Raw genomic sequence first — 20,425 nt, 5'->3', positions numbered from 1 at the left:
AATGGTCAGCCAAATTTTTTTCCAATATCTCATATGCCATGGGATTGTGCAAAATTTTTGATTTATAATTGAACATAAATCATAATTTTTATTTTTCTTGCATTTGAGATATTTTCCAGCTTCATGCGACAAGAAAAATGTGAATTTTTGAAGTGTTCCCACACATTTGAATTGTGGACTGTCTGCAAGCAGGTGGCGTTGGTGGTGTCGCTGCTCAGGCGTTGAGTGTCGCTTTTTGTTTTTTTGTTTTTCTTCCCCCAATTTTGTTGTTGTCTGTAATCATTTGCTGCAATTATTTAAATCTCTTGTCTATTGACTATATTTCCATTTATTGATCAGCAATCATTATTGTGTGTTAACATTTATTAGTGTCAAATTGTAATAAATGTTCAGCAAAATATTGAAAATTATGGCAAGTTTTCAACGCCTTCACATAATGCGAAGGAACACTGCAAAAAAAAAAAATATACAAAAATTTTCTTTAAATATTTTTCAAAAATTCGAAGCCAAATTGGATAAGAATTGCTTCCTCTAGAGGCTCAAGAAGTACAATCGAGTGATTGGTTTATATGGGAGCCATATCAGGTTATGGACCAATTCAGTCCATACTAAGCACATTTGTTGAGGGTTAAACCAAAACACTTTATGTAGAATTTTAGCCCGGCCGGATAATAATTACGCCCTCTAGCGGCCAAGAAGTCAAGATTCGAAATCGGCTTATATGGTAGCTATATCAGGTTATCGACGGATTTGAACCATACTTGATGCAATTGTTGCTGGTCAAACCAAAACACTTCATGCTAAATTTCAGTCAAATCGGATAATAATTGCGCCCTCTAGCGGCCAAGAAGTCAAGATATGAAATCGGTTTATATGGAAGCTGTATCAGGTTATAACCCGATTTGGACCATACTTCGCGCAGTTGTTGACGGTCAAATCAAAACACTTCATGCAAAATTTTAGCCAAACTGGATAATAATTGCGCCCTCTAGCGGCCAAGAAGTCAAGATTCGAAATCGGTTTATATGGGAGACATATCAGGCTGTGAACGGATTTGGACCATACATTGCACAATTGTTAATGGTTAAACTATACCATTTCATGCAGAATTTTAGCCAGACCGGATAATAATTGCGCCCTCTAGCGGCTCAAGAAGTCAAGATTCAAATTCGGTTTATATGGTAGCTATATGAGGTTATGGACGGATTTGGACCATACTTGATGCAATTGTTGCTGGTCAAACCAAAACACTTCATGCTAAATTTCAGTAAAATCGGATAATAATTGCGCCCTCTAGCGGCTCAAGAAGTCAAGATCTGAAATCGGTTTATAAGGAAGCTGTATCAGGTTATAACCCGATTTGGACCATACTTCGCGCAGTTGTTGGACATCATAACAAAACACGTTGTACAAAATTTCAGTCAAAGCGGATAATAATTGCGCCCTCTAGCGGCCAAGAAGTCAAGATTCGAAATCGGTTTAAATGGGATCCATATCAGGCTGTGAACGGATTTGGACCATACTTCGCGCAGTTGTTGACGGTCAAACCAAAACACTTCATGCTAAATTTTAGCCAAGCCGGATAATAATTGCGCCCTCTAGCGGCCAAGAGGTCAATATTCGAAATCGGTTTATTTGGGAGCCATATTAGGCTGTGAATGGATTTGGACCATACTTAATCCAATTGTTGCTGGTCAAACTACACCATTTCATGCAGAATTTTAGCCAGACCGGATAATAATTGCGCCCTCTAAGATGTCGAAGGGCCTAACACAACTCACTGTACAACTCACATAAATGTTTCTTTTAAGGGCCTAAGACCCTAAATTGGAGGATCGGTCTATATGGCAGCTATATCCAAATCTGGACCGATCTGGACCGATCTGGACCAAATTGACGAAGGATGTCGGGAAGCCTAATGTAAATCACTGTCCCAAATCTGAGCAAAATCGGATAATAAATGTGGCTTTAATGGGCCTAAGACCTTAAATCGGAGGATAGGTCTATATAGCAGCTATATCCAAATCTAAACCGATCTGGACAAAATTGACGAAGGATGTCGAGGGGCCTTACACAACTCACTGCCTTAAATTTCAGTAAAATCGGATAATAAATGTGGCTTTTATGGGCCCAAGACCTTAAATCGGAGGATCGGTCTATATGGCAGCTATATCCAAATCTGAACCGATCTCGACCAAATTGACGAAGGATGTCGAGGGGCGTTACACAACTCATTGCCTTAAATTTCAGTAAAATCGGATAATAAATGTGGCTTTTATGTGCCTAAGTCCCTAAATGCGAAGATCGGTCTATATGGCAGCTATATCCAAATCTGAACCGATCTGGGCCAAAATGACGAAGGATATCGGAAAGCCTAACACAACTCATTATTTCAAATTTCAGCAAAATCGGATAATAAATGTGGCTTTTATGGGCCTAAGACCCTAAATCTGAGGATCGGTATATATGGCAGCTATATCCAAATCTGGACCGATCTGAGCTAAATTGGCGATGTATGTCGAAGGGCCTAACACAACTCCCTGTGTCAATTTTCAGCAAAATCGGTTAATAAATGTGGCTTTTATGGGCCAAAGAAATTAAATCGGCGGATCGGTCTATATGGGAGCTATATCAAGATATAGTCCGATATAGCCCATCTTCGAACTTAACCTGCTTATGGACAAAAAAAAAAGACTCTGTGCAAAATTTCAGCTCAATATCTCTATTTTTGAAGACTGTAGCGTGATTTCAACAGACAGACGGACAGACGGACGGCCATATCTAGATCATCTTAGATTTTTACGCTGATCAAGAATATATATACTTTATAGGGTCGGAAATGGATATTTCGATGTGTTGCAAACGGAATGACAAAATGAATATACCCCAATCCTTCGGTGGTGGGTATATTTAAATGCAAACTCTGTTAATAAGGGTTATTTTGTAGCGGTATCTATGGTGGTGGGTACCCGAGATTTGGCCCGGCCGAGAATTTTCGGTGGGAAGTGGGGGGTAACCCCCAAGATGATTTTTTGGATGCATACGGCCATTGTGAGACCTTTTCTGACCTATGGGCCACTGGTTTGATGGAGAGGACTTGGAGTTCGAGAAGATCCAGAGGGCGGCCTGTTGGAGCCACAGGGGCACTGGGATCCGCCCCACAGGCAGGTCTGGAGGCGATGCTGCCCCATTGAGGCCTATATTCGGAACTGCGCTGCAAAGGTCGCGTATTAGGCTAAGGGTGCTCTATATGCTGAAAGAGGTCAGTTACGGCCACAGTTGCATTCTGAATGTTATGGACTCGGAAGGAAGATATAAGAGGATCTCCGACTACCTGGCATCGGTACCAATTGGGAAAAGGACATTCAGGATTGGTTTTCCTGAGAGGAACGACAGGAGGACAAATGGTATGTTTGAGGGGAATGGGACATCGATCTTCACTGATCGCACCATAATCGAATCATGCACTGGATTAAGGGTCTACTCCGAGGCACTCAACATTGGTATATCTCTGAGACTGCCGGACAAGTGTACAGTCTTTCAGACAGTGGTCTGAGCCATTACAGTAGAAAAATTCTGATAAGGGATCAACCGCCCTCGAAACTCAGGATTTATGTGGACCGTAGAAAGGCGCTCAAGGCCTTTGGTTTGAGAACAATGAGATCGAGGTGTGTTGCGGATTGTTCCCTGGATAGGCTCCGGGTCCACGATGTGACTCTGGTATGATTTTCAGGAAATGAAAGGATTCCGGGTTATAAGGGTTGACGGATGCACCAGGAGGGATTCCTCTGCATCGGGCAAGCCTGTCATCGATCTTGGTAACGTCTCATTTGTCGAACTACTGAACACAGTAAATGAGATGGCCAGAGCGGGGTCGTTGGCGAAATGGGACTCAGCGCATGATTGCCGGACCCAAAGGCGCTCTGGCCTGTCATTAAATGGAAAAGAACGAAGGAGTTACTGGTGTTCGATAAGAAATCGTTCAGCACATTGGCAGGGACCATAACCGGTCACTGTCAGCATGAAAATACCGAGCAATAACTTCTGCAAAAGTTGCCTTGATGAGGATGAGGAGGAGACTATCGAGCACTTGCTCTGTTGCTCGAGCACTTGCGTCTGCAGAGACTCAGGCTCTCTTTTTTGGGGAAGCGGTTCTTCTGCGGTTTGGGTGAACTTGCGGACATAGTTCTGGAAGGTCTCTTAAGATTTGTGAATGGAGGGTGCGATAAGATCTGGCGAAGGTCTCTTTTTTTAGGGAGGCGTTTTGGGTGAACTTGCGGACGAAGTTCTGGAAGGTCTCCTGAGATTTGTGAACGGAGGGTGCGATAAGATTCGGAGTAGGTATATAAGTGCTTGCATGAGGGATAAGCGTTACACCCCCCGCTCTGGTTCTCCATTCTTCTTGTTTCTTTTATTCGTGCATATCAGGTTATGGATGAACTCAGACCATATTTAGCACGTATGTTGAAGGTCGCAGGAGAAGTCGTTGTACAAAATTACAGCCAAATCGATTAAGAATTGCGCCCTCTAGAGGCTAAAGAACTATAATAGGGCGATCGGTTTACATGGGAGCTAATATTAGGTTATGAACAGAATTAGAACAGACTTAGCACAGTTGTTGAAAGCCAGGCAGCTATATCAAAACATGGACTGTTATGACCCATATAAAATCCTGATCTACACCAATAGGAAGGAATAGGAAGTATTTTTGCAAAATTGCAAGAGCCTAGCTTTATACCTTCGAAAGTTAGCGTGCTTTCAACAGACGGACGGACAGATGGACGGACAGACGGACAGACGGACGGACAGACAGGCGGACGGACGGACGGACGGACATGGCTAGATCGATTTAAAATGACCTGACGACGCATCTCAGACGCATATTTCGAGGTGTAACAAACAAAATGACGAAATTTGTATACCCCCATCCTATGGTGGAGGGCATAAAAATCTAGACCCAAGATCGGATTTTATGGCCACATATAAACTTATATATGGAGAGAAATGCCCCATTATCACTCCTAACTGATCTATACCAATAGGAAGTATTTTTGCAATATTTAAAGAGCCTAGCTTTATACCTTCAAAAGTTAGCGTGCTTTCGACAGACGGTCCGATGGAGATGACTAAGTCGACTTAGAATACCAAGACTACTAAGAGTGTAAATATACTTGGTTGGCTCTCCGATTAAAATTTCGATATGTTATAAAAGGAATGACGAAATTAGCATACCCCAATTCTATGGTGGAGGGTATAAAAATGTAAAAAAATTTGTTCCTTGAAAATTATTTTTATTAAAATCTTCATAGTAGTCTTAAGTTTTCTTACGAACTCCCCTTAGACATTTCTCTCTATGCACACACCACTGCCCATTATTTCCTTGTTGCATGTGGCATAAAGGCAAAAGCCGTCATTGCACATTTGCCTTGTTGTCATTGTTGTAAAAATGTCTGAAGTAATTGGAGATTTAGAGAGATTAAAAAATTGCCATGAAACTCAAAAAATAATCGATTTGGCAAAATTTTTGTATATTTTCATTTTTTTCCTCTTGCAAGACTTGAATTGTGTCAGAAAAATATTCATTGCAGGTTTTATGGAAAATTGGGTGGGAAAATTTTGCATCCATGGTGCCAGAGGAACTAGGCGTTAGACTGTTGTTCATTAATTTGTGAGTGTTGTGAAAAGAGACTGAATTGTTTGGGTAAATGATATCAAGAAACTCTATAATCTAGGAAAAGGTGAATAATTATGTCAGCACCCCACATATAAAAAATATGTCAGAAAAATTTGGGCTAGGTTATAGTGGCAGTCTGCAATCAGAAGCACAATTTAGTCCATTGTAATGTGACAGAAACAAGGAAAATAATACCACTGCTTCTATGCAGTTGCAGCTTCATTGTGTTGAATCCCTTGCTGGAGAGAGGGCGGTATGAAATAAGCGGGGGCGATATGAAATGTAATAAAGCTCAAAACCCAAAATTAATAGGTAAAATGGCGTTAAGTTCGGCCGGATATCCACCACCTCGGGTATATATGCAAACCACCTTTCATCAAAATCCAGTGAAAATTGCATACCTTTTGTCCTATGAATATAAATGTCCCTTTTTGGGGCCAAGAACTTAAATCGAGATATAGGTCTATATGACAGCTATATGCAAATCTTCATCGTTCTAGACCAAATTGCAGAAGTATGTGGAAGGACTTAACTTAACTCTCTGTCCCAAATTTTGCCAACATTGGACAATAAATGCGCCTTTTATGGGCCCAAAACATTAAATCGAGAGATCGGTCTATATGCCAGCTATATTCAAAACTAGACCGATCTGAGTGAAATTGAAGAAGGATGTCGAAGAGCCTAAGACAAATCAACGTTCCAAATTGCGGCGACATCGGACAATAAATGCGCTTTTTATAGTCCCAAAACCTAAAACCGAGAGATCGGTCTATATGGCAGCTATATCCAAATCTGGTCCGATCTGTGCCATAATGCATAGGTATGTCAAGGAGCTTAACACAACTCACTGTCCTAGATTTGGGCGACATCGGGTAATAAATGCGCCCTTTATGGGCCTATGTCCCTAAATCTCTGTAGCCTTAAGTAGTCTACCAATCTTCCAATAGTTAGCAAAAAATTTCAATTGCAATCCCTGTTCACTTTTGATTCGGTATCGGATTGGGTGTTTTACCCACCACCGAAGGATGGGGTGTATTCATTTTGCCATTCCGTTTGCTACACATCAAAATATCCATTTCCGACCCTATAAAGTATATGTATTCTTGATCAGCGTAAAAATCTAAGACGATCTAGCCAAGTCCGTCCGTCTGTCTGTTAAAATTACGCTACAGTCTATAACAAGTAAAAGCGTGCTAAGTTCGGCCGGGCCGCATCTTATATACCCTCCACCATGGATCGCATTTGTCGAGTTCTTTTCCCGGCATCTCTTCTTAGGCAAAAAAGGATATAAGAAAAGAGTTGATCTGCTATTAAAACGATATCAAGATATGGTCCGGTTCGGACCACAATTAAATTATATGTTGGAGACCTGTGTAAAATGTCAGCCAATTCGTATAAGAATTGCGCTCATTGGGGGCTCACGAAGTAAAATAGAGAGAACGATTTATATGGGATTTGCATCGGGCTATAGACCGATTCCGACCATAATAAACACGTTTGTTGATGGTCATGAGAGGATCCGTCGTACAAAATTTCAGGCATATCGGATAATAATTGCGACCTGTAGGGGTCAAGAAGTCAAGATCCCAGATCGGTTTATATGGCAGCTATATCAGGTTATAAACCGATTTGAACCTTATTAGACACATTTGTTGAAAGTAAGAATAAAATACGTCATGCAAAATTTCAGCCAAATCGGATAAGAATTGTGCCCTCTAGAAGCTCAAGAAGTCAAATCCCCAGATCTGTTTATATGACCGCTATATCAGGTTTTATACCGATTTCAACCATACTTGGCAGTTGTTGGATATCATAACGAAATACTTCGTGCAAAAATTCATTCAAATCGGATAAGAATTGTGCCCTCTAGAGGCTCAAGAAGTCAAGACCCAAGATCGGTTTATATGGCAGCTATATCAGGTTATGAACCGATTTGAACCATACTTGGCACAGTTATTGGATATCATAACAAAACACGTCGTGCAAAATTTCATTCTGATCGGATAAGAATTGCGCCCTCTAGAGCCTCAAGAAGTCAAGACCCAAGATCGGTTTATATGGCAGCTATATCAGGTTATGGACCGATTTGAACCATACTTGGCACAGTTGTTGGATATCATATGAAAACACGTCGTGCAAAATTTCATTCTGATCGGATAAGAATTGCGCACTCTAGAGGCTCAAGAAGTCAAGACCCAAGATCGGTTTATATGGCAGCTATATCAAAACATTGACCGATATGGCCCATTTACAATACCAACCGACCTTCACTAATAAGAAGTATTTGTGCAAAATTTCAAGCGGCTAGCTTTACTCCTTCGGAAGTTAGCGTGCTTTCGACAGACAGACGGACGGACGGACGGACGGACGGACTTTCAACAACTGTGCAAAGTATGGTCCTAATCGGTCCATAACCTGATATAGCTGTCATATAAACCGATCTTGGGTATTGACTTCTTGATCCTATAGAGAGCGCAATTCTCATCCGATTTGGCACAAATTTTGTACAACGGCTCCTCCCATGGCCTTCAACATACATGTGCAATATGGTCAGAATCGATCTAAAGCTTGATTCAGCTTCCATATAAACCGATCTCCTGATTTCGCTTCTTGAGCCCCTAATCGGACTATAACTTGATGTAGCTGCTCCTCCGTCCTTATTCATTATACTTTGTTTGCGTAAAAACAGATACAGCGCAAAGAATTCGACAGATGCGACCATGGTGGAAGGTTTATAAGATTCGGCCCGGCCGAACTTTGCACGCTATTACTTGTTTGTATATAAGCAGGTTAAGTTCGAACATGGGGTATATCGGCCCATATCTTGATATAGCCCCCATATAGACCGATCGGCCGATTTAGGGTCTTAGGCCCATAAAAGCCACATTAATTATCCGCTTTTGCTGAAATTTGGGATATTGAGTTGTGTAAGGCTACTCGACATCCTTCGTCAATTTGGCCCAGATCGGTCCAGATTTGGATATAGCTGCCATATAGACCGATCCTCCGATTTAGGGTCTTAGACCCTTAAAAGACACATATATTTTGCTGAAATTTTGGACAGTGAGTTGTGTTAGGCCATTCGACATAATTCTTCAATTTGGCCCAGATCGATTAAGATTTGGATATAGCTGCCATATAGACCGATCTTCCGATTTAAGGTCTTGCGCCCATAAAATGAGCAATTATTATCTGACTTGGCCAAAACTCGGGAGAGTGAGTTGTGTAAGACATTTCGACATCCCTCTTCAATTTGGCCCTGATCGGTCCAGATTTGGATATAGCTGCCATATATACCGATCTCTCGATTTAAAGTTTTGGGCGCATTAAAGGCGCACTTATTGTCCAATGTCGCCAAAATTTGGTATAGTGGATAACGTTAAGCCCCTCGACATGCTTCTTCAATATGGCACAGATATGTCCAGATTTTGATATAGATGCCATATTGAACGATCTCTGGATTTAAGGTCTAAGGCCCATAAAAGGCGCATTTTTTTCACATGTCGCCGAAGTTTGGGACAGTGAGTAACGTTAAGCCCCTCGACATCCCTCTTCAATTTGGCCCCGATCGGTCCAGATTTGGATATAGCTGCCATAATGAACGATCTCTCGATTTAGGGTCTAAGGCCCATAAAAGGCGCATTTTTTGTCAGATGTCGGCGAAATTTGGGACAGTGAGTAACGTTAGGCCCCTCGACATACTTCTTCAATATGGCACAGATCGGTCCAGATTTGGATATAGCTGCCATATTGAACGATCTCTCGATTTAGGGTCTAAGGCCCATTTTTTGTCAGATGTCGCCAAATTTTGGGACAGTGAGTTAAGTTAAGCCCCTCGACATATATCTGCAATTTGGCTTAGATCGATCAAGGTGTGCATATAGCTGCCATATAGACTGAACTCTCGATTTAAGGTCTTGGGCTCATAAGAGGCGCATTTGTTGGCCGATGTCGCCGAACTTTGAGACAGTGAGTTGTGTTGGGCGACATTCTTCTTCATATTGGCTCAGATCAGTCCAGATTTGGATATAGCTGCCATATAGACTGATTCGCCGATTTAAAAGACACATTTATTATCCGATTTTGCTGAAATTTGACACAATGACTATTATTAGGCTTTTCGGCGTCCGTGTCGTATATGGTTCAGATCGGCTTATTTGTAGATATAGCTACTAAAAAACCAATATTTTGTTATACACAATTGAACAGTGACTTTTACACATTAGTATTTGGTCCAAATCGGATCGTATTTCAATATAACTGCTATGGGGCATAAGGTATGCATTTTCACCGGATTTTGACGAAAGGTGGTTCACATATATACCCGAGGTGGTGGGTATCCAAAGTTCATCCCGGCCGAACTTAGCGCCTTTTTACTTGTTTCATCCATTAATAAAAAAATTTTAAAAATTCTACTTCACAACAACCTCAACTCCATACTGAATTATAATGTCTGATGTCAACAATTATAGGACTACAACCCAACACACGTCACGTTCAAAACAGACTAATGTGCTCTTATATGAATGGCTTGAAATAAGGAAACCCAAGACTAATATTGCGAAAAAAAAATTGTGAAGAAAGGAAAAAATAATTTTCAGCTTGAACTATAACACGACACATATACATTAAAACTCAATGTCAATCATACAAGTTGCATGGGTGGTGCAAATGAGGAAGAGGGAGAGAGATATAAAGAGAAAATAATACAAAAACAAATGTAGCTACAACATTAACAAAACATCACCGTCGTCATCATCATCATGTTCGTCGTCGTCCTCGTCTTTGTCCTCGTCTACGTCTTCGTCTTCATCGTCATCATAATAAGGCTGTCAACTTGTGATGACATTGTCAACTGGCATGTCAAAAATTCACATCAAATGCAGATACACTCACTCACGCACCCATCCAAAAACCCTGCCACCCACTTAGCCAGAAACGGTGCAAAGTCACTCACCCACGTATTCGTATGTATAAACACTCACACGAACTTCCTATTCATTGTGTGGGTGAGCGAACAATATTTTTATTGTGCGTGCTTGGTTTCGCATTTTTCTTTCTCTCTGCAAGGAAAAAAAAAAAACAACAAACAACAACAAGGACAGCCGTCAAAGGTCTTTGAGGTTGAATTTTGATTTGAAACTTAGAGTATGATAACACTGTAAGAGTATAGAGGTTTAGGTGTATGGTGAGGCCGAGGTCATAGTTTGTTGTGGCTAATTGATAGGAAGGGTTTAACATTTGAAGTATGATTGACGATAGGTGTGTGCTTGAAACTGGTGTTTTGAATCATTCATACAACAATTGAATGAATATGGTTTCCTCACTGAGGGAAAGAAATATGAATGTTGATGAGCTTTAGCTACTTTTGCTAATTTGTGTACATATAGGGGAAAATTAATACTGACGAATAAAAAAGGGATAATTTTGATAAAACACAATTTAGACTCAAAAACGGCTGAACCGATTACCTTGAAATTTTCACAGATTATGAAGGCTGGTCTGGAAGAAAACATAGGCTATATAATATTTTTAAAATCGGATGGGGGTCGGACCCTCCCCCTTACCCCAAAAGTACTACCCAAAAATAAAAGTGGACCGATCGGGACAATATGGGACTCAAATGAAAGGTATCCAGGAGTAGAGTACGAATTTCGTATTAAAAATTACGTCCAAGTAACTGGGGGACAGCCCCAACCCCAAAACCCACTAAAATAGGTTTTTTGTACAATCATGACAATATGGGACTCAAATGAAAGGTGTTCGTGAGAAGATTGCGAATATGGACAGAGAGAAGAAACAGGCTTCATAATTTGCTGAAGGGGGCAAACCCTCCCCCGTTGCCCAAAAACAACACCCAAAATCAAAAGTGGACCGATCGGGACAATATAGATATCAAATGAAAGGTATTGGAGAGTAGAATACGAATATGATATTAAAATTTAAAATCGAAGTATATCGGGCCGCCCCAACCACAAAACTCCCCCAAACAGACATATTGGACGTTCATGTCAATATGGGCCTCAAATGAAAGGTAATCGGGAGTAGATTACAAATCTGGCATACAAAATCAGTTCGAAGTATAGGGGGTAACCCTACCTCCCAAAAATGCCTTAAATGGGCATATGACCCATCATGACTATATGGGACTCGGTTTTTTTGTTTGTTCCGTAGAATAAAATAAAGCTGAACCGATTTTCTTAAAATTTTCACAGATGGTGTCTGGAAAGTAATATAGGCTATATAATTTTTAGAAATCGGATGGGGACAGTCCCTCCCCCCTATCCCAAAAACGCCACCCAAAACCAAAAGTGGACCGATGTGCACAATATGGTAATCAAACCAAAGGTATTGGAGACTAGAAAATGAGTATCGTATTAAAATTTTGGTCCACGTACCCAGCGGGCTGCCCCAAACCCCAAAACTCCTCTAAACAGATATATTCGAAGTTCATGTCAATATGGGACTCAAATAAAAGTATTAGTCAGTAGATTACGAATATGGCATAAAATATTAGGTCCAAGTAATGGGAGGTCGCCCCACCCCCAAATACCTCAAAATGGACATATTAGCCGACCATGGCTGTATGAGACTCAAATGAAAGGTATTTGGGAGTAGATCATGAATATGACATTAAAATTTGCGTTCAAGTCTAGGTAGCACTTTTCCTTCCAAAAATAAGTCAAATAGGTTGATTGACCCATTACGACAATATGGGATTCACAACCCTTTAAAAGAATTCTTTACTGGAGCTTCTTCATCCATTCTGACAACATGAACTAGCCAATGCAGCCGTTGTATTTTGATGCGTATAACTATGCTATCGTCGTCATATTCTATCGCCTATATTCTCCATTATTGCAAATTCCTCCATATATATTTTACGAATAGTCTTTCTTCCAAATACTCCAAGCACTGTCTCATCTGCTTTCACAAGTAACCATGCCTCAGAACCATATAACAACACGGGTTGAAAAAAAGTGTTTTGGGAGTTGAAACCATCCACGTCGTTTTATCTCCATTTACTGCCAAACCCATTTTCACTGACTCTCTTTCGATTATTTCAAAGGCTGCAGTTACCACTTCCAGTGACCCGCCCATGATGTCGATGTCATCGGCATAGGCGAGTAGCATGTGTTCTCTTGTGATTAGTGTACCATATCTATTCACATCTTATCACACGACAGGCTGTCTTCTTTTCGAAACCTCGTTTGGTATTAAATGGTTCGGGGATTCTTTCCTATTCTTACTCAGGAACGCGTATCAGCATGCGTCATCCTTGTTAAGTTTGCAGCGACAAACATGGCTTGAAATACCTTTGAACGTAAAGGAGTATCGAAAGTGGGTCTTTTCCAGGATTTGGCGCAGTGTGAATATCTGGTCCAGGGTGGATTTACTAAGTCTAAACCCGCATTGATAGAGCCCAGTTATCTCATTGACTTTAGGTTTTAATCTTTCGCACAATACGCTCGAGATTATCTTTAATGCGATGGGGAGGAGACTTATTCCGCTGTAGTTGGCACATTCCGTCTTGTCTCCTTTCTTGAGTACGGGACGTAGTATGCCGAGGTTCCAGTCATCGGGTATGCGTTCTTCTAGCCAGATTGCGCTAATAAGCTGATGCATACGCCTTATTAGCGTGTCGCTCCGGTCTTAAATAGTTCAACGGGTAACCCGTCGACTCCTGCTGCCTTGTTGTTCTTTAGTCGGGTCACTGCTTTCTGGACCTCATTTTGACTAGGAGATAAGCATTCTATACCATCATCATTGATTGGTTCTGCGGTATCCTCTACTCCCCCAATGTCAGACACTAGCAGTTGGGTAAAATGTTATTTCCATAACCTCAGCATGTTATCTGAGTCAGTTACCAGATTTTCTTCTTTGTCTCTGCAGGAGGATGTGCCTGCACCAAAGCCATCGGTTTGATGTTAAATTCTTTGGTAGAATTTCCAGACTTCATTCTGACTCCTGTACATCTCTATTCGCTCGCACTCATGTCTTTCCATTTCCTTTTTGCTGAATGGACGTTTCTCCTCTCTCCTTTTCTCCCGATACCTCTCCTTCATCTGGCGCGTTGCTACTGATTGCAGGGTTGCTCTATATGCCGCATTCTTGGCTTCAATCTTGGTCCCCAAGTACGGATTTCGCGGCATTTTTCATGGAGTGGGCAATAGTTTGCCACTGCGCCATTATATCATTGGAGCAAGGAGTGCTTTCATCAAGCAGTTTGGTCAGTCGAGTGGAGTATGCCGCTGTCATTTGTTGTGGTTGCAGCTTTTCAATGTCCAGCTTCCGTGCAGTGTCAAATCGTACTTTCCTCGCCATGTTCAAACGTGTGCGAATCTTTGCTGCAACAAGGTAATGATACGAATGTATATTCGCTCCACGAATCGATCGAATGCCTTCCATCTATCACAAGGAGATCAATTTGGTTTCTTGTGTTTTGATCGGGTGACAGCCATGTGGCTTTGTGAATATTTTTATGTTGAAATCTGCTGCTACTAACTACCATGTTTTTTTGTCGCGGCGAAATCGATCAGCCTTAACCCGGCCTACTGGAGGTTATCTCGTGGGGGCTAAACTTTCCGACTGTTGGACCAGAGATGTCTTCTTCCCTATCTTCCCATTAAAATCTCCCAGATTGATTTCAATATTAAGTGCGAGGCAGCTGTGATATTCTCTTTCTAAATGCTCGTAGAAAATATCCTTGGTCTGCTCGTCCTTGTCTTTCGTCGGGGCATGGACAGAAATAAGGTTGATGTTGAAGAATTTGGCTTTTATGCGGATAGTGGCTAGCCTCTCATCCACCGGAGTAAAGCTAGAGACAAGGTGTTTCAGTCTCCGACTAACCACAAATCCACAGCCAAATTCATGCCTCGTGTTGTGGCAGCTTGAGTATAGTTGGTCACCGTTTGGTGTTGTAGTGACGCCATTTCCAGTCCATCGCACTTCTTGTAAGGCGGTAATATCTGCTTTCTACTTCTCTAAAACAATCCGCCTTCTCTACGGAGAGTGCGGATATTTCTGGTGCAGATCCGCAAATCATGGTCCTTTTTCCGTTTGGGTGGGTCGCCAACGTTGTGGGGGGAAGGTCTGTTGTTACTATTCCTTTGTTTCTCATAGTAGTTATCATAGTTTTCAGGGGGCGGGTTACTGGCCCAGTGCAGCAAGCGCATGGGTTTTGTGGGATTGCACATGTATCCCTTGTTAGGGCTAGCCGCTTGCTAGCCGCTTGCTCCAAGATCCGACGCTCGCCCCCAACCGCCCATAACCTGGGAACAGACGCTGATGTTGGCCATTGGTTATTTGAAGGCGCCTTGTCATCTCGAGTATCATTGGCACTCAGTAATTAATTAAGAGCCAGTGCCACCTGACTCCTCACTGAGTCTCTCCTCTCAAAAATCACTGACTGCCTGCGGCCGCATTTGCAGCTACTCCGCATAAAACCGGAGCTTTCCACCATCCACAACCTGTGGACGCGCCCGGTAGCTTTCAGCTAAGCTTCGCGTGGTAACGATGGACACCACGCAGGTCGGAGCTCAAAATTCCAGCCTGTGTGGTGCTCATAGTAACCCCGTATCGGCCGAGGTAACCATATCTTATACCGTCTCAGGTATATGATTCCAAAAATCTTCCATTCCATACTGTTTTCCTCTCGGCACCGTTATGATATGACCTGTTAGTATTGGAGGCCACCATAGCGTAGAGGTTGGCATGTCCACCTATGACGCTGAACACCTGGGTTCAAATCATGGCGAGAAAAAATATGGTTTTCAGCAATGGTTATTCTGATGCTGGTGACATTTATGAGGTACTACGATAAGGATGGAAGCCGTGTAAAAACTTCTACTCAAAAAAGTGTTGCACTACGGCACGCCATTTGGGCTCGGATATAAAGATGAGGTCCCTTATCATTGGAGGCCACCGTAGCGCAGAGGTTAGCATGTCCGCCTATACCGCTGAACGCCTGGGTTCGAATCCTATCGAGACCTTCAGAAAAAATGTTCAGCGGTGGTTTTCCCCTCCTAATGCTGGCAACTTCTCTCCAAAGAGGTGTCGCACTGCGGTACACTATTCGGACTCGGCTATAAAAAGGAGGCCCCTTATCATTGAGCTTAAACTTGAATCGGGCTGCACTCATTGATGTTTGCCCCTGTTCCTTAGTGGAATGTTCATGGGCAAACATTTTTATACCCTCCACCATAAGATGGGGGGGTATACTAATTTCGTCATTCTGTTTGTAACTACTCGAAATATTCGTCTGAGACCCCATAAAGTATATATATTCTTGATCGTCGTGAAATTTTATGTCGATCTAGACATGTCCGTCCGTCTGTCCGTCCGTCCGTCCGTCCGTCCGTCCGTCTGTCTGTCGAAAGCACGCTAACTTCCGAAGGAGTAAAGCTAGACGCTTGAAATTTTGCACAAATACTTCTTATTAGTGTAGGTCGGTTGGTATTGTAAATGGGCCATATAGGTCCATGTTTTGATATAGCTGCCATATAAACCGATCTTGGGTCTTGACTTCTTGAGCCTCTAGAGTGTGCAATTCTTATCCGATTGGGATGAAATTTTGCACGACGTGTTTTGTTATGACATCCAACAACTGTGATAAGTATGGTTCAAATCGGTCCATAACCTGATATAGCTGCCATATAAACCGATCTTGGGTCTTGACTTCTTGAGCCTCTAGAGTGCGCAATTCTTATCCGATTGGAATGAAATTTTGCACGACGTGTTTTGTTATTATATCCAACAACTGTGCCAAGTATGGTTCAAATCGGTTCATAACCTGATATAGCTGCCATGTACACCGATCTGGGGTCTTGACTTCTTGAGCCTCTAGAGGTCGCAATTCTTATCCGATTGGGATGAAATTTTGCACGACGTGTTTTGTTATGACATCCAACAACTGTGCCAAGTATGGTTCAAATCGGTCCATAACCTGATATAGCTGCCATATAAACCGATCTTGGGTCTTGACTTCTTGAGCCTCTAGAGTGCGCAATTCTTATCCGATTTGAATGAATTTTGGCACGTAGTATTTTGTTATGATATCCAACAACTGTGCCAAATATGGTTCAAATCGGTCCATAACCTTATATAGCTGTCATATAAACCGATCTTGGGTCTTGACTTCTTGAGCCTCTAGAGGGCGCAATTCTTATCCAATTTGAATGAATTTTGGCACGTAGTATTTTGTTATGATATCCAACAACTGTGCCAAATATGGTTCAAATCGGTGCATAACCTGATATAGCTGCAATATAAACCGATCTGGGATCTTGACTTCTTGAGCCTCTAGAGGTCGCAATTATTATCCGGTTTGCCTGAAATTTTGTACGACGGATTCTCTCATGACCATTAACATACGTGTTTATTATGGTCTGAATCGGTTTATAGCCTGATATAGCTCCCATATAAATCGATCTCTTTATTTTACTTCAAAGGGCGCAATTCTTATTCGAATTGGCTGACATTTTACACAGGTCTCCAACATATAATTTAATTGTGGTCCGAACCGGACCATATCTTGATATCGCTCTAATAGCAGAGCAAATCTTTTCTTATATCCTTTTTATACCCTCCACCATAAGATGGGGGGTATACTAATTTCGTCATTCTGTTTGTAACTACTCGAAATATTCGTCTGAGACCCCATAAAGTATATATATTCTTGATCGTCGTGATATTTTATGTCGATCTAGCCATGTCCGTCCGTCTGTCCGTCCGTCCGTCCGTCCGTCCGTCCGTCTGTCTGTCGAAAGCACGCTAACTTCCGCAGGAGTAAAGCTAGCCGCTTGAAATTTTGCACAAATACTTCTTATCAGTGTAGGTCGGTTGGTATTGTAAATAGGCCATATCGGTCCATGTTTTGATATAGCTGTCATATAAACCGATCTTGGGTCTTGACTTCTTGAGCCTCTAGAGGGCGCAATTCTTATCCGATTGGAATGAAATTTTGCACGACGTGTTTTGTTATGATATCCAACAACTGTGTCAAGTATGGTTCAAATCGGTCCATAACCGGATATAGCAGCCATATAAACCGATCTTGGGTCTTGACTTCTTGAGCCTCTAGAGGGCGCAATTCTTATCCGATTGGAATGAAATTTTGCACGACGTGTTTTGTTATGATATCCAACAACTGTGCCAAGTATAGTTCAAATCGGTCTATAACCTGATATAGCTGCCATATAAACCGATCTTGGGTCTTGACTTCTTGAGCCTCTAGCGTGCGCAATTCTTATCCGATTGGAATGAAATTGTGCACGACGTGTTTTGTTATGATATCCAACAACTGTGCCAAGTATGGTTTAAATCGGTCCATAACCTGATATAGCTGCCATATAATCCGATCTTAGGTCTTGACTTCTTGAGCCTCTAGAGGGCACAATTCTTATCCGATTTGAATGAATTTTTGTACGAAGTATTTCGTTATGATATCCAACGACTGTGTCAAATAAGGTTCAAATCGGTTCATAACCTGATATAGCTGCCATATAAACCGCTCTGGGATCTTGACTTCTTGACCCTAGAGGTCGCAATTATTATCCGATATGCCTGAAATTTTGTACGACGGATCCTCTTATGACCATCAACAAACGTGTTTATTATGGTCTGAATCGGTCTATAGCCCGATACAGATCCCATATAAATCGTTCTCTCTATTTTACTTCGTGAGCCCCAATGGGCGCAATTCTTATTCGAATTGGCTGAAATTTTACACAGGTCTCCAACATATAATTTAATTGTGGTCCGAACCGGACCATATCTTGATATCGTTTTAAAAGCAGAGCAATTCTTTTCTTATATCCTTTTTTGCCTAAGAAGAGATGCCGGGAAAAGAACTCGACAAATGCGATCCATGGTGGAGGGTATATAAGATTCGGCCCGGCCGAACTTAGCACGCTTTTACTTGTTTTGCCTAAGAAGAGATGCCGGGAAAAGAACTCGACATATGCGATCCATGGTGGAGGGTATATAAGATTCGGCCCGGCCGAACTTAGCACGCTTTTACTTGTTTCTCCCTATAAGCAGCAAAATCTTTGATTTTTATACCCTCCACCATAGGATGGGGGGTATACTAATTTCGTCATTCTGATTGTAACTACTCGAAATATTCGTCTGAGACCCCATAAAGTATATATATTCTTGATCGTCGCGACATTTTATGTCGATCTAGCCATGTCCGTCCGTCTGTCTGTCGAAAGCACGCTAACTTCCGAAGGAGTAAAGCTAGCCGCTTGAAATTTTGCACAAATACTTCTTATTAGTGTAGGTCAGTTGGTATTGTAAATGGGCCATATCGGTAAATGTTTTGATATAGCTGCCATATAAACCGATCTTGGGTCTTGACTTCTTGAGCCTCTAGAGGGCGCAATTCTTATCCGATTTGAATGAATTTTTCCACAAAGTATTTTGTTATGATATCCAAGAACTGTGCCAAGTATGGTTTAAATCGGTTCATAACCTGATATAGCTGCCATATAATCCGATCTTGGGTCTTGACTTCTTGAGCCTCTAGAGTGCACAATTCTTATCCGATTTGAATGAAATTTTTCACGAAGTATTTTGTTATGATATCCAACAACTTTGCCAAGTATGGTTCAAATCGGTTCATAACCTGATATAGCTGCCATATAAACCGATCTTGGGTCTTGACTTATTGAGCCTCTAGAGTGCGCAATTCTTATCCGATTTGAATGAATTTTTGCACGAAGTATTTCGTTATGATATCCAACAACTGTGCCAAGTATGTTTCAAATCGGTTCATAACCTGATATAGCTGTCATATAAACCGATCTGGGATCTTGACTTCTTGACCCCTAGAGGTCGCAATTATTATTGGATATGCCTGAAATTTTGTACGACGGATCCTTTCATGACCATCAACAAACGTGTTTATTATGGTCTGAATGGGTGTATAGCCAGATACAGCTCCCATATAAATCGTTCTTTCTATTTTACTTCTTGAGCCCCCAATGGGCGCAATTCTTATTCGAATTGGCTGAAATTTTACATAGGTCTCAAATATAAAATTTAATTGTGGTCCGAACCGGACCATATCTTGATATCACTTTAATGGCAGAGCAACTCTTTTCTTATATCCTTTTTTGCCTAAGAAGAGATGCCGGGAAAAGAACTCGAAAAATGCGATCCATGGTGGAGGGTATATAAGATTCGGCCCGGCCGAACTTAGCACGCTCTTACTTGTTTTTAAATTTTCCCCTTATCATTGCGCTTAAACTTGAATCGAACGACACTCATTGATAGAAGTTTGCCTCTGTTTCTTAATGGAATGTTCGTGGGCAAATTTTGCATTTGCCTTACTCTATCCATTCTCCCATCGCCTTAAGTCTCTTAGCCGCTGTGTTTGCTAAATAATGAATTGGTGTGTCTATGAGCTATGTCTATATATACATGTAACAGTCTCCATTGCCCTTGTAGGGTCGGTAGCCTGTAGCTCATTTATGTCAAGACATCATGTTATCTGAATTTGTTGTTGTCCAACAAACTACTAAGGTGTAAGTTAATATTGGTAAAATCACACTCTTACGAGTATAGAGTCCGTGGACTTTCCTCGAATTCAGGCCCCATATCTAGCCAACAGCCTGTCTACACAGTGCCCAATATCTGTGAGCCTTCACTGTACGCCTCTGGATGTGACACGCCTAGTAAAATTTTCTATCCAAGATCACTCCCTTGTATTTAAGCTTGTCGGATATCGAATTCGTACTGTTGAGGAAA

This window comes from Stomoxys calcitrans, chromosome 3, assembly GCF_963082655.1.
Source record: "Stomoxys calcitrans chromosome 3, idStoCalc2.1, whole genome shotgun sequence".
NCBI lineage: Eukaryota > Metazoa > Arthropoda > Insecta > Diptera > Muscidae > Stomoxys > Stomoxys calcitrans.
The sequence above is the reverse complement of the archived record's forward strand: the minus strand, read 5'-3'. Positions refer to the sequence as shown.